The sequence below is a fragment of the Schistocerca piceifrons genome, chromosome 5 (assembly GCF_021461385.2).
Source record: "Schistocerca piceifrons isolate TAMUIC-IGC-003096 chromosome 5, iqSchPice1.1, whole genome shotgun sequence".
NCBI lineage: Eukaryota > Metazoa > Arthropoda > Insecta > Orthoptera > Acrididae > Schistocerca > Schistocerca piceifrons.
This window is the reverse complement of record NC_060142.1, coordinates 258,375,663-258,390,037: the sequence shown is the minus strand read 5'-3', so window position 1 is coordinate 258,390,037 and position 14,375 is coordinate 258,375,663. Positions and strand designations below refer to the sequence as shown.

Genomic DNA, 14,375 nt, shown 5'->3' with positions numbered 1-14,375 from the left:
CAGCCTGCATTCGCCGAGGCAGATGGAAAACTGCCTGAAAAACAATCCACAGGCTAGCCGGCACACCGGAATTCACCATGAATCCGCTGGGGCTACTTGAGTTAGTAAAGGAAGTAACAACGTTCATTAGAACTAAAGTAGATCTGTTCAAAATCTGTACTGAGTTATCTTTTCATACCTTCAATAAAATAAATATTGAAAATCTGCTGACTCAATACTACAGGTGCTGATGGCCTTCAGCTTATTTGTGACACAGGAGCAGCCAGTGTATTATGATGTCGACATCACGATGACTAATGAGCTTTTAGGAAGAATAACATAAAAGAACTGGGAGCAGCTGAACTTTACATTGTAGCTTTTGCTTGCGATGTGGGAGCAAAACATATTTAAAGTTTAGAAGCAGGTTCAGCTATCTACATATAAAACCTATTTCTCAGACACTACACATCGTGACAGGGTAGTATGGCTATTCTGTAATGTATCAATATGCATGTTGAAATAGCCAGGAAACCATTTACTAGACGAAAGTCTCGTTTTCCAGATGTCAGGACGATAACAAGGAAGTCAGCACAACTGAGGGACTGTCACGAGGATAATCTTTCAGTTGCTTTTTCGTACTTCAGAAACATATCTGAATATTACTGAAAGTGCGTATGAAAGTGTCGGAATAACTGGACAGCTACTCTCATGATGCAATGAACAAATTGAATATGCTGAGGAAGTTAATTTTATTGAACTGCTAAACGACACATGTTACGCTCAAGACATCCCCAAGGTGAGAACGCTTCCTTGAGAAGTGCATATGATCTTGATTTATAAACCAGCAGAATAGGTTAAGAAGGTTTTTGGAAATTTGTTTGGCTATGAATGCAGCTTTATAAAGGTAATTTGATGTGGAATTGCAGTTTCGAGTAATATCATTGGCGTTTGCGACATTCGCTTTAAAATGAGTAATTATTGAAATTGGAATAGTACTAAACAAAAATTTTATGCTATTCTATACGATAATTGCCATGTGGCAGGCATATAAAGTTGTTAAACTACATCTTTCACACAGATCTCATATCCATATAATGCTTTATGTTGGGGATGACCTACAAATAAATGTTAATTGTAAGGATGAATTTATAGACACTCAGTAGTATACTATCAATACCAAGTGCAAAAATGACATATTAAATCTTCATGAAGAACACAAACATAACGACAGTAAAGAGAGATGTTACTCAGAAAAGTATTTCTTAATGTCCCTTTAACATAGATAAGAAATTAATTCATCCCCTTATCTTAAAGAAGTCTGAATTTTATGTCCCAGTTATGTGATTCAGTTTCTTGTGTCTTACCTAAAGGACCTATCATCTCATTTTTCTAATCCATATGCAATCCTCAGGAAGGAAAGATTTTGAACATGTCCTTGCATTACAAGCATTTATTTTATCCGCCCAGTTACACTAAGATACCCATTTTCACTTAACAGTACCATTTTCCAGGAAACGATGATACATAACATTCCAAGTTTTGTAGGCAATGTTGTTGCAATGAGCAATAACAAAATTACACCTGATCTTATATATTTCATCGTCAGTTCAGTATTGGGCGTGAAGGTAGTAATCATAATACAAATCACAGCACTATCCACACACAAAACCAACACTGACTGGAAAATTCAGCTGATGAACAGAGTCATTTTGTCATAGTGTCTCACCTGTGACATCACAGTGGGTAACTGAGACTGAAAGAAAATCACATGGAAAATGGGAATACACCCTCTTCCCAACCCTCTTACCCATTGTATTACCAATTTATAACCAGTCATGGCTGGACAGAAATCAATAAGAGACAAAATATTACCACAACTAAATGAGTATACTATATTGCAATTTAAACTGTGATACTAATATGGATACTATACTGCATATTAAATTTACAGAATAGATTACAATACACTTTACAATAACAAAACAGCAATAAAATCAATACAAGAACATGGTGTAATTAAATAGCAGAGCTGACAGAATGAAATTTTGATTCTGCACTGATATGAAACTTCCTAGCATATTAAAACCCGGTGCCAGACCGAGATTCGTACTCAGGACCTTTGCCTTTCACAAGCAAGTGCTCTACCAACTGAGCTACCCAAGCCCGGCCCACGACCCATACTTACAGCCCCACTTCTGCCAGTAGCTAGTCTCCTACCTTCCAAACTTTCACAGGAGAGTTTCTGTGAAGTTTGGAAGATAGGAGACAAGCTACTGGTGGAAGTAGGGCTGTGAGGACAGGTAGTGAGTCGTGCTTGTGTAGCTCAGTTGGTGGAGTACTTGCCTGCAAAAGACAAAGGTCCCATGTTTGAGTTTCGGCTTGGCACACAGTTTTATTTTGCCAGGAAGTTTCAAATAGCAGAGTTGCTGCTGTAACGTGGTACTGAGTTGCATCTCAGGTAGAAACTGTTGTATTATCAGAGAATAATTCTTCAATATTGTACAAAGCTTGTTCATGTAATTTACGCAAAATGTCAGTTCTCCAATGCTTCATTGGTAAGGACTGACTCATCCTTAGGCAGTGCATTAAGGCCACCATTGGGAAGCAGTTTCGCATATTGTGTTTTGTCCTGTCTGTATTGGTCTTTATTGCAAGATAAGTGTTCTTGCAGCCTGCAGAGTGGTCCCACAGCAACAGCCCATAATTGATGTGGCTGTGCAACACTGAATAGTGTACTGCAGTAAATAAAGTTCTTATATTATACTTTCTAGTTTCCACAAGAGATACAGGATCTGCAAAAGCTTAGAAGATATGTGTTTAGTGTGCTACTGCCAGGTTAACTTGATATCAATGAGAAAGCCCAGAAGTTTAACTGCTACTGTGTCTCCAAGTCCTCCAGTATCATCGTCACTGAATAGGGCTTCTGCTTGTTGAATAGCTTGAATGACATTCTCACCTTTTGGGAACAAGATTGTATCACCTGAAAACTGCAAATTGTGCCCAAGGAGTCTGTGTCGTTAACGAAAATCAGGAGCAACAGAGGTCATGTTTCGGATCTCTGTGCACACCACGTTCTTACTTATTTTTGCCTAATCTGTTCCTTGCACTGATATAATCTGCTGTCAAGGCCAGTTGACTGGATGGTACGCTGGAAAAGTGTGAGGGGATGCATATGGAAGATGCCTATAGAAACAGGGATTCAAGTTTATTTTACACTAGAGACTTTCTTATCTGCATCGACTACTCAAAGCCACTTGTCAATGTGTAAATTAGCCTCATACCAAGTCGCGAGTAGATCAGCGACATAAATTAACAAAAGATTGTGCCGAGTTCCAGCTTCCTACAAACCTAAAAGAGGTTGTGGCTGAATGTATAGTAGAGAACACTGAAGACTGCTCCAGCACAGAAACTGGCGATGGTAGCTTCGTCTGCTAACTTTACGGAACACCACAATTTAAAATTAACCAAGGTTGATTACATTTAATGTATTTTAGTGAAACGGCAGCCAACCAGACAATACACACCCATTCCATCCCGATCCACATGTGCAGTTGTGGACATTGGCGAGATTTCCAGTGATAATGTTGGTCATGTGCGGACTTTCCCTCCCATGGAGAGCTGGAGCGAAACGTTAGGCTCACCTCAGTGACACTTCTCAGTGACGTCACTATGATGTATCAATGCTCAGTTTCGATCACTAGGAATGTCTATTGTCTTTTGTGGCCGTATCGAGTTCTGTGAAGTGGGAGAAGGCACACTGGATTTTGCGATTTTAGATGATGGTTGTATTTGATAAGTTTCAAATTACACATTATATCCTATGTACAGTGAGTATAATAGGTATAAGTGAAGATATTTTTATATGTGGTACGTTAATATGTGCTCACAACAGTGTGTTGGTACCTTTTTCTATGCATCAAACAGTTTCCAATGAACATGGCACGAACTTTACAACCAGATGTCTTCTGTATGGCCATTGCTGCACCACTAAGTGGATAACTCCTATATGTATAGACTAACCATTTTGCTTCCACATGTTCACACTTCAACACCTGACCTGCTGCCCAACAAAAAATAGGCATTAATGGTTTGCTCTTGCCATGTGTACTTGGATGTACTAAACAACCCAAAGTCATATAAATCCTAATAGCTATAATTACTAGTCTGCAAATGAAGTAAGTAATGTTGTTCAGTGCACTGCCCACAGTCGCCAACAGAAATATTTGTTATATGTAAATTAAAGGGGGTTCACTGCCATCAGCAACAGTGAGACATTAAGCGGAATCAGCAGCGACGAACGAAAATGTGTACCAGACCAGGATTCGAACCTGGGATCTCCTGCTTACTAGGCAGGTGCGGTAACTACTGCACCATCTGGGACACAGCATTACTGCAACTGCACGGTATGCCTCATGGCTGATCCACACTCCCATCAAGCGCCACCTATTCACTTCTTCAATTTAAATCTAGTTTTTAACAGCTCCTCGATTTGCGTGGTATCTGTTCTTTCAAGGGAACACACAATGTGCATTCAGATAAGAAATATTTGCATTTATACCCATTACACCATGCATTTGCGGCTTCAGATATTAAGATCCTTCGAAAACGCGTCGTCGATTGGTTATAATTAAATGCAAGGTAAAGTCATGTCAGAGATTGAAGCCTTCTGCTTATAGAAGTGCAAAACAGAGGGCATGTTTACATTGTAGCCTTGCTACTCATTGCCTGCTGGGATCAATTACCGTACCATGCAGCTGCTCACACATCAAGCAGAATGCTTGCAGAGTCAAATGCAACACTGCTAGAGTGACCCTGAAGTACTCAATTACTTCTCATGTTCCAAGACATATGGCGATGGTAGCAACTCGAAACACAGAACCACCTTGATATCATCGGCTAGCGACGTTCATAGCGAACAGTGGGGTGAGCAGCAAAGATGCAGCTTAAATGGATCGATAAGATTCAGTGCGTCTGATTAATTATCACCGGGCCATACTGGCGATCGGCAAGGTGGCATAATAAATGTGCCGTAAGACACAATTTTGGAGCATCTTTAATGGAGTAGTGGTTAGGGTGGCGTTTTATGAAGAAAGTATAGTACAGGCACTGGTTCATGTCCCATTACTTTTGCTTTTTTAAAAGATTCTGGGATATTCTTATTAATTCAATACAAGTACGTTCTGTAATATTCAGTGCTATGTTCATGTGAGAGCGCTCTGTCCCAGTACTGAGTTGTCATTGTCAGTGGCTGTCAAATTGAATGTGAAAGATGTAAATGCTAGTAAATATTCAGAAAACATTGAACATGTGGAGAAACAAACAAGGCATCAACCAATATAAAAAGGCTAGAAAGACTGAAAAATCTGAAAAAGAAAAGATAACATGGTTACAACCATCTATAAAGTATAAAAGAAAATTTAGGAGTTATTTATTTTAGGAGATATCTACAGCTAAAGTACATGTGCAGACTAAACGTTCATATTTCAGTACTGTTGCTACTTTTTCTCGTTATTTCAGTTATTTTAAAGTGACGTGGACGTTTTTATTTTTCATGCAGTTATCTAATTTTTCGTGCAAATCAGAACATACCTCACACAATCAGCACACTTCAACCATTGGAGCGCTTACTGTTAAGTACTTTTTACAATACATATGTAAATAACGAGTATGAAGTTGACAGGCTCTCACTTTAAAAAGAAGAAAAGGCAGCAAAAGTTTCCAAAATAGCAATTGATGTACCATTTGAACATAAGAGTTCTACTTTAATTCGTTTCCGAGAATGTATACTACAATTACAACGATTCTTTGTATTTACAATCTTTTTGCAGTTTCGAAGAGTGTTGTGGTAATGCTACGTTTATTATTCTGGTGCGCAAACGACTATAATTTTGTGTAGATAACTAGTCGACATTACACTATGTGTATGGTCTTCGTCTGACTAAACAGACCAGTTGAAATGAAGTCAATAACCAGGTCAAATAGACTGAATTGACGCAAGATGTGACTTATCCACTGGTGCGCAATCTAGAGACACGTTTCGATTTATTAATGCTAATGAGATTCACGCTATGATACTACATTTTAGGGCAGCATTTCTGAAATGGGTAAAGCTTAGTTAGCCACAGGTTTATTTTGTGCTTTGAAGTAATTAAGTATTGAAAACAGCACCAGAACATTATTTCTAAGAATCAATTAGTTACGGCAGCAAGTATACGAGATGTGAGATTCGTGCCATGCGAGGCATGCTGCTCTCAGGCCTTAGACTCGATACGGCCATGAAAGTCGATAGATTCCTGAAAGATCGAACTTGGGCAAGATACGTCATGGTGACGACCGAAGACGTATCACCGCGGTGAACTTAAACGTTCCCCACTCCTGTATTGAGTCAGAGATCCTATTGTAGTTTCCATGGGATACGTTTGCGTTGCAACAGGCGATTTTATTATTGCGGTCATTTCATTGTGTAATTGGCGTCATCGTTATTATTTTGTGCATAGAAAACATACAATTTTCACCGTTTCAGATTCAGAACAGTTTGTCAAACGCAAGTTAATATGCAGAGTCATGTAGAACACATGCTCAGAAAGCCAGCAAAATACCGACCTTCAAGACCAAATGATTACATTTACGGTAAATATTAATTGTAGTTAAATTACAAAAAATAGCCTTAGCTTGAAGGAGGCGACAAACATGGGTTTCGATCATCAAAATTCGGAAATGACAACAAGTTACCTTTTCATTTGCAATCATTTCGCGTTTCAAACGTCGTACATTGACAAGGTGTCGATGACATTTACTTGTAGAAATGCCAAGATAAGAGAACCCGTCAGACAGTCGTTAACACATTTGAAAATTATAGAGAACCGTGCTCTTAGGTAACAATGCGTTTCTCGATTATGTAACACGACTTAATATCCAACACATGATATAGACGTATTACAATATACTTAAAATCATATTTGTTATAAACACACATATTTCAAGACAAAAACTTATGTTTGCAACTACAAAGTGAACACAGCCATGTTTAATTACAGCACAGAGAAAGGAAATTTATGAGGAGGACAAAGGTCCGAACAAAGACTGAATGCTGATTTGTGGCACAAATGCTGCTTGTCCTCATCAGGAAAATTAATGTTACATGTTGTAAGGCGACGAAAAACATGTAGGCCTATTGTGTATTGCGATGAATAGAAAGAATCAAGCTCAGTACATGTAAAACTGATTTATACATATGTGGGTCCCATACTGGAAACTAACTTTCCACTACAATGAGACTATTATTAAAAGTATAATATAAAATTGTGAAAGTAAGTGGATGAAATGTTAGTGCCATAACTTATAATGTTTGCCCCAGTCTGTAAGTGTGAAGTACCTCATAGGCAATGTTTCCAACATAGAATACAAAGCTTTCTGAATGCTATTGAACCTTTGTGTGTTATGTATGTTAATTAGTGTGATGTCTCTCCCGGCTGTACTGTGGGTATTTGACAACTGGCAAAGCAATTCGTGATTTGAATACCACAGTAAGTGTGATCCCCTAGTAGCTGATTTGGTTAATGGAACAGTACCTAGCAGAGAATTACTGTGTTCAAATAATTTGGCTTGACGACATCTTTGATAAAAGCTACATATTGGACATTCATTGTGGACGTAAGTAAACATTAGACTTTTCTACTAGTCAAATTGATACCACAGCGAGAGTTTTTGCTTTGACATTTGTTGATTTATCCAATTTACAAACATTCTGTCACTTCCAGCCTAAACCTAGACCTCAAGCTGCACTACAAATCAGTCACTCTTCACAACCAAGGATTCAGGGAGGTGGGGAGAAGGGTCCAATACATAACTTTAGCAGACACCTTTACTTGACAGAAACTCAAAGAATCTGTGGTGCTACATAAGTCAGCAGATCTCATCCAAACAGTGGCCTATTGATCACACTGACACTAAAAATTAATTTGATGAAGAGTGATGTTTCACTGAAGAAGATCTCATTACAGTTCCTTTTTCAATCATCACACAGGCACAGCTCTGCTACACACTCAACCAAAATATATACATATATATCATCAGACTTGGAATGTGTTTGGAACTTGGAATGTATTTAGACTGTGAATTTTCTAGCAAACAGAACCGAGAGCATTGTTTTCAGTGTGGAGAAGGCACCAGAAATGAAAGTAGCGTGGGGCATACAGTTAAGAAAGTATGTTAGAAGAGAAGGTTGGAACTCAACATTCATTTAACATCAAGTTTGATAGGGCCAGTATTATTCTCTATACATGTACATGTTTGATGCCTCTTGGATAATATAAGCATCTCTCTGAGAGTCTGATCATGGACAGAGTGATTGAACATAGAGAAATTTGTTGCAAAATGTAGGGAGATAGGCAGATGATCAAAACTTGCTGCAAAGACTGGCAGCTGTTTGTCAATAGTGAAAAATGTAGCAAACACGTATCGGTAGATAAAAAAAGACTTGATATTTTTTATTATATCTATATCAATAAATTGTTAAAATGGTCACCTGGTCCCATCCACTGGTTGCCTATCCAACAGCTTCCAGGGCAACAAAAAGTGATTTTCAGTACTTCATATCATTACTTCATGTGCAGGATGTTATGGGGATGAGAAGGTAATGGATTCAGGGGAAAGGTTCTGGGAAGTGCCTAAGGCTTTAAGCAGGGACTGGAGTATGTATTGGACTTCTGGGATGGGATTGCTATGGCACAGTTTATAGGTGAAGGAGGCAGATAATTGGTGGAGGCCTTTCGCTAGGTACTCACTGCAATTCATACCAACAGTGGTGGAACATTTGTCTGCAGGTCCGAAGATTAGGTCAAGATTAGTTTTGAGGTTGTGCATGGCTCTTCTTTCTTCTGCTGAAAGGTTGGTGTTCTGAGGAAGGGACCTGGGAGGCCAAGTTGGAGGTAAGGAATTCCTGGAAGTTGACCAGCAGGTAGTTTGGTGGGAGGAGGGGTGGATCATGGTTGGATAGTGGAATGAGCTGAAAGAGGCAGGTTCAATGTTGTAATTAGGCTGGCTTTTGGTGGAGGGATTGACAGCAAAGCAGTGTTTCACCATCCTTCCCCAGGTTCCTTCCTCAGAACACCAATCTTTCAGCAGAAGAAAGAAGAGCCTTATACAACCTAAAACTAATCCTGACCTAATCACTCAGCCTGCGGACAAAGATTCCACCACTGTTATTGTGAAGTGCAGTGAGTACCTGACAGAAGACCTCTGCCAATTATCTACCTCCTTCACCGACAAACTGTTCCATAGTGATCCCATTCCAGAAGTCCAATATAACCTCCAGTTCCTGCTTAAAGCCTTAGGCCCTTCCCAGAACCTCTTCCCTGAATCCATTTCCCTTGTCATCCATATTACACCCTGCACTCCCACCTTCCATAAACTCCCCAAAATCCACAAACCCAACAATCTCTGACGCCCCATTGTGGTTGGTTATTGTGCCCCCACTGAAAGAATTTTGGCCATTGCTGATAAACACCTCCAACCAATTGCCTGTGATCTAGCCTCCCACATCAAAATACCAACCACTTCCTTCATCAACACGCCACCATCCCCTCCCCTTTATTTCTGGGATCCCTACTCATCACTGTTGATGCCACCTCCCTATACACCAACATGCCCGTGACCTGACCGCTATTGAACACTACCTTTCCCAACATCTTTCAGAATCCAATCCCACTACCTCGTTCTTCTTATACCTTACTAATTTTATCCTAACCCACAGCTACCTCTCCTTTGAAGGGAAGATACACAAACAAATTCACGGCACAGCCATGGACACCCACATGGTATTGTCCTATGCCATCTGGGGGAGACCTTCTTAGCCTCTCAAGACACCAAACACCTAGTGTGGTTCAGGTTCAGTGATGATATCTTAATATCTGGACTCAGGACCAAGACACCCTTTCTTCATTCCTTCACAACCTTAACACCTTCTCTCACATCTGCTTCATCTGGTCCTCCTCAACCAGCCACACCTCTATCCACATTAAACACACCAACCATCAACACTATCTGTATTTTGACAGCTGTCATCCCTTTCACACCAAAAAATCCCTTCCATAAGCATTGCCACCCAGGGGGCAGGGATGGTCTCACCGGGACCTCCCCTCTGCCCCAGATCTAGTCTGCAAAAAGATCTCCCCTGCCATTTTCCCTCACAACCCCTATCCTCCAACCAGTCCCAAGAACCAGCCACAAATGAGTGCCCCCTTCATAACACAGTACCGTCCCAGATTGGAATAAGTGAACCAAATCCTTCACTAGGACTTTGATTACGTATCATCATGCCCTGAAATGTGGGGCATCCTACTCGAGATCCTTCCCACTCATCCTAAAGTGGTGTTCAGGTGCTCACCCAACATCCACCACATCCTAGTCCATCTCTGTGTCACTCCCAGCCGCTTACCTGAAGGATTGTATCCCTGTGGAAGACCCAGGTGCAAGACCTGCCCAGTCCACCCACACAGCATTTCCTATTCCAGTCCTGTCACAGCTTTACCCTACCCCATTAGGGGTTGGGCCACCTGCGAAAGGAACCATGTCATTTTCCACCTCTGCTGCAACCATTGCACAGCTTTTTATATTTATATGACTATGAACCAGCTGTCCACTAGGATGAATGGCCACTGCCAAACTGTGGCCAAGAGCAAAGTAGACCACCCTGTGGGACAACGTGCAGCTGAACATAACATGATTGATTTCAATGGCTGCTTCACTGCCCAAGCCATCTGGATCCTCCACTCCACCACTAACTTTTCTGAACTGCGCAGGTCACAGTTATCCTTATTTATAACACAGTCTCCGCTCCTGTAATTATCCCAGCAGCAACCTATGGTAACACACTGTCCCTACACCCTCCATCCAAACGTTTTCACTCCCTCTGTCCTATCACCTCTTCCCCCTTCTCATCTCCCACCCTCTTTGTTTGCCACCCTGTGCCAATACTCCTGCCCATCTTTTCCTGCTCCTAATTTTTCCACACCTCCCTGCCTCCAACCTCCTGATGATGTGCCTGTTGGCTTTCTAGGCCCTGCACACTCTACCAGACAGCGCTCCTCCTTCTCCCACCCGTACACTGCAATCCCTTCCCCTCCCCCTCCACATTTCCACTTCTGTCCCAAGTAATAGTTGCTTTCTGGCCTCATCTTTGGGAGTTGGTGGTCATGTGTGTGTGAGGTGTGCATGCTTGTGTAAAGAATGATTTGTGCTTCCCTTTTTCCGACAAAGGCTGTGGCTGAAAGCGTATGTTTGAGTGTCTTTTAATTGTGCCTGTCTGTATCTTAGCATGTTATCTTTATGGTAAGTAGCAATCTATTTTATCCTACATTGTTGATATTCCGACCTGGAGTATCCAGTGCTTGAAATGTAACTTATTGAATTACAGAACTGAAGATGGCTGTACTTTACTCAAATTGGTAAAATTGTGAAATGATGCTAGATATGTAATCAAGCCATTGAAAGGTAACTAAAATGATGTGCTTGCAGCTTTTCTCTTCTAGAGTGTTTAAAAAATAGCTAATGCAGAGTTACCCTATGGTCTATCCCTGTGCAACATTACCTTTTACATGTATACTATAGTACAGTGCTAACAGACATTCATCTTGGTTTTTCTTCATTTATTTGTTTTTTCTTTTTATTTCTCTGTTGAAGGGGTGCACTATTAAGTGCTAATTGCTAGACTACTTTGACCAACACTCTTGCTTAGTCCTGATGTGGGATTCCCATGCCTTGGAGACATACAGAAAAGATGATCAGTGATATCATAGTAAGCTTGTATATTGACTCATTGTTGCCAGTATTACAGGTGGATGTGTAATACAAGTGACAACATTGTATAAACTTAAAACTTATATATTGATTGTAGAGAATAGAGAATGATTGACTATGGTTAGGCCTAAATCATTGCTGGCTATGAGTATAATGAGTCTCAGATTGGATTTTCACCTATTGATGGCTGCATTACCAGCAGTGGTAATGTTGAAGTTAGTGAGAAGTAACTAAGAAAGAAAATTTCTTATTCTGATGCATTATACTGCATGTTTTAACAGTAACTTGTGGTGTTATAACAAAATTGCCATGAAGACCATATTTTCTTCTGAAATGGTACAGTCACTAGCTATACAACTGTAAAAAATTATAAGTACTGTCCATTTCTTCCCTATATATCTGTGGGTTCTCGATTTTCATATACATGTAAAAACAAAATATACTTGAGACTTTCCATTTGTAGTACAATGAGAGCACACATCACAGAGATAATTTTCAGCCTCCTGCACACTGTTTCAAACTCGGTGCCCAAACAGTATAGAATATTGCTTAAAAAACCTACAATAAATTATAAGGCAGGAATGTATTTAACATGGAGCTTGGTTCCCTGAAAAGACTGCTCTATCCAGTTCTAGTAGAAAAATGTTATTATTCTGTTGAAGAATTTATGGATGACAATTTAACAGTGTATCATGGAAATATATTTAAAATGGCATCACAAAAATATATTTAAAATGACAAAAGACCTTTGAATTACTCTTGCTAAAATACTTAGTTGTAAATATTGACATGTCCACTGTACAACAAACCAAATGGTATGAAAACTGTATGTAGTGAGATGAATAAATCACATTTCACTCATCAGTCAATCAATCAATAAAAAACATGGGTATGTGACAAAATACATTATGTCTTGGTTCCATGCATAAGAGCAAGTAAAGAAAAGGAAGGAAGCTATGTATGTGACTCTGTTGAATGTGAGCTTTATTTAAATTGCTTATCCTTTTTTGTTTTTTCATCACAGGTATTAGCTAAACTGCCTTTTTGCTATAGTGAATATGTAGTTATATCAACCAGTGAACCACAGGAGCCCATTAGCAAGATTTCATTTGTTTTTCAATTTTTTTTCTTTTCAGATCCTACATATCTATTTTCAAGTCCAAGAGATTATCAACGATGTGTTCTTAAAGCTGCAAAGGAACAAGCTGAATTTGTAAGACACATAATTTTTAATTATACTTACCATTTTTGTAATAATGAATTATCTGGAAAACAAGGCAATACTAAAATAGGAGAGATAGAGATATTATAATATGTTAAGCTTCTATTTTTTTAAAATAACATTGGTGCTCCTTATATAAATATAGCAAGGAAATTATGCGTAATCATTATCTACTAATCTTCATCCACATGTAGCCACATCACTGCTCATTGACTCACACCACCTGCACATCGATTCTGAGGCACTGTGCCTTTACTTTTTTCCTGAACCCATCTGCAACACTGCAGAACTTTTATTCACTAAAACATACAACAATATGCCATAGTATGCCAGTCAGTCTTTACATATGGATTAATTATTCTGAGTTTGTGTGTGTGTGTGTGTGTGTGTATGTCATGAGATGTTAATTACTGTATTACATGATACAATGCATTCTATGTTACAATATTTTCTCAGGATTACTGTGTTTCTTTTTCAGCAACCACAGCCAAATTACCCATCTATGTTCAGTGATCACCCAAGATATCCTCGTATAAGATGGTCTCTCAAACATGTAGACCGAGTACCTGCTCATATCAACAGAAACTTTGCAGTCAAGCAGATGTATGTATTAATGACAACATTTTTCCAGTTTTGAATATTATGAAAATGATAGTTGCCACTCACTGGAGCAGAGATGCTGAGTTGCAGATATGCCCAACAAAAAGACTGTCACAGACTTTGACAGTCTTTTTGATATGACTATGTGCGACTCAGCATCTCCACTGTATGGTTAGTAGCAACTATCCTTCTCATAATACTGTTACATTCCATCCTGGATTTTCCATTATTTGAATTTTTCAGTTTTCTGTTGTTAATAATGCATGTAACAAGTGCTTGATTGTCTGTTTGTACTCGATAACTATCATACAATTGCACACTAATGATTACTTCCCTTACTCTGCGTTAATATAAATTCTGAATCACATTCATAAGCAGTTCAAATACTTTCACAATGAATCCTTAAATACATATCATTACTTTAACTCTTCATATTTTCTTTTCGAATTACTAATCATCTGAGTATTCAAAAAAGTAAAATGTAGCCTTCAGGTTAGTTGTTTCATTTTCTGTTGCTGTATGTGATTACTTCAAATTCATTTACTGTTTGAATGCTATGTATGTAGTCTGTGACTTCATAGCTGACTATGAACACTAAATTTCTGTTAATGTCAGATTTATTGATGGGTTTTATTCTGGATGTTTGGAAATATGTAGTATCTTATGTGTTGTTGCACAGTCAGAAAAGAAGTCTGATACGAGCTGCTCTTACAAGTCTCATGTTCTAGATTTCAGCATGTGACTCTTAGAAATATTGTAATCATCTTTAACTGTT

The 14,375-nt window shown here is 39.1% G+C and overlaps 1 long non-coding RNA gene across 1 annotated transcript; it reads left to right on the top strand.

The window, feature by feature from the left end:
• The first annotated feature begins 6,377 nt into the window (after positions 1–6,377).
• Positions 6,378–13,510, top strand: LOC124798001. Its single transcript, XR_007016907.1, has 3 exons — positions 6,378–6,609; positions 12,915–12,991; positions 13,479–13,510. It is a non-coding gene; the product is annotated as an uncharacterized LOC124798001 (long non-coding RNA).
• Positions 13,511–14,375: the final 865 nt, after the last annotated feature.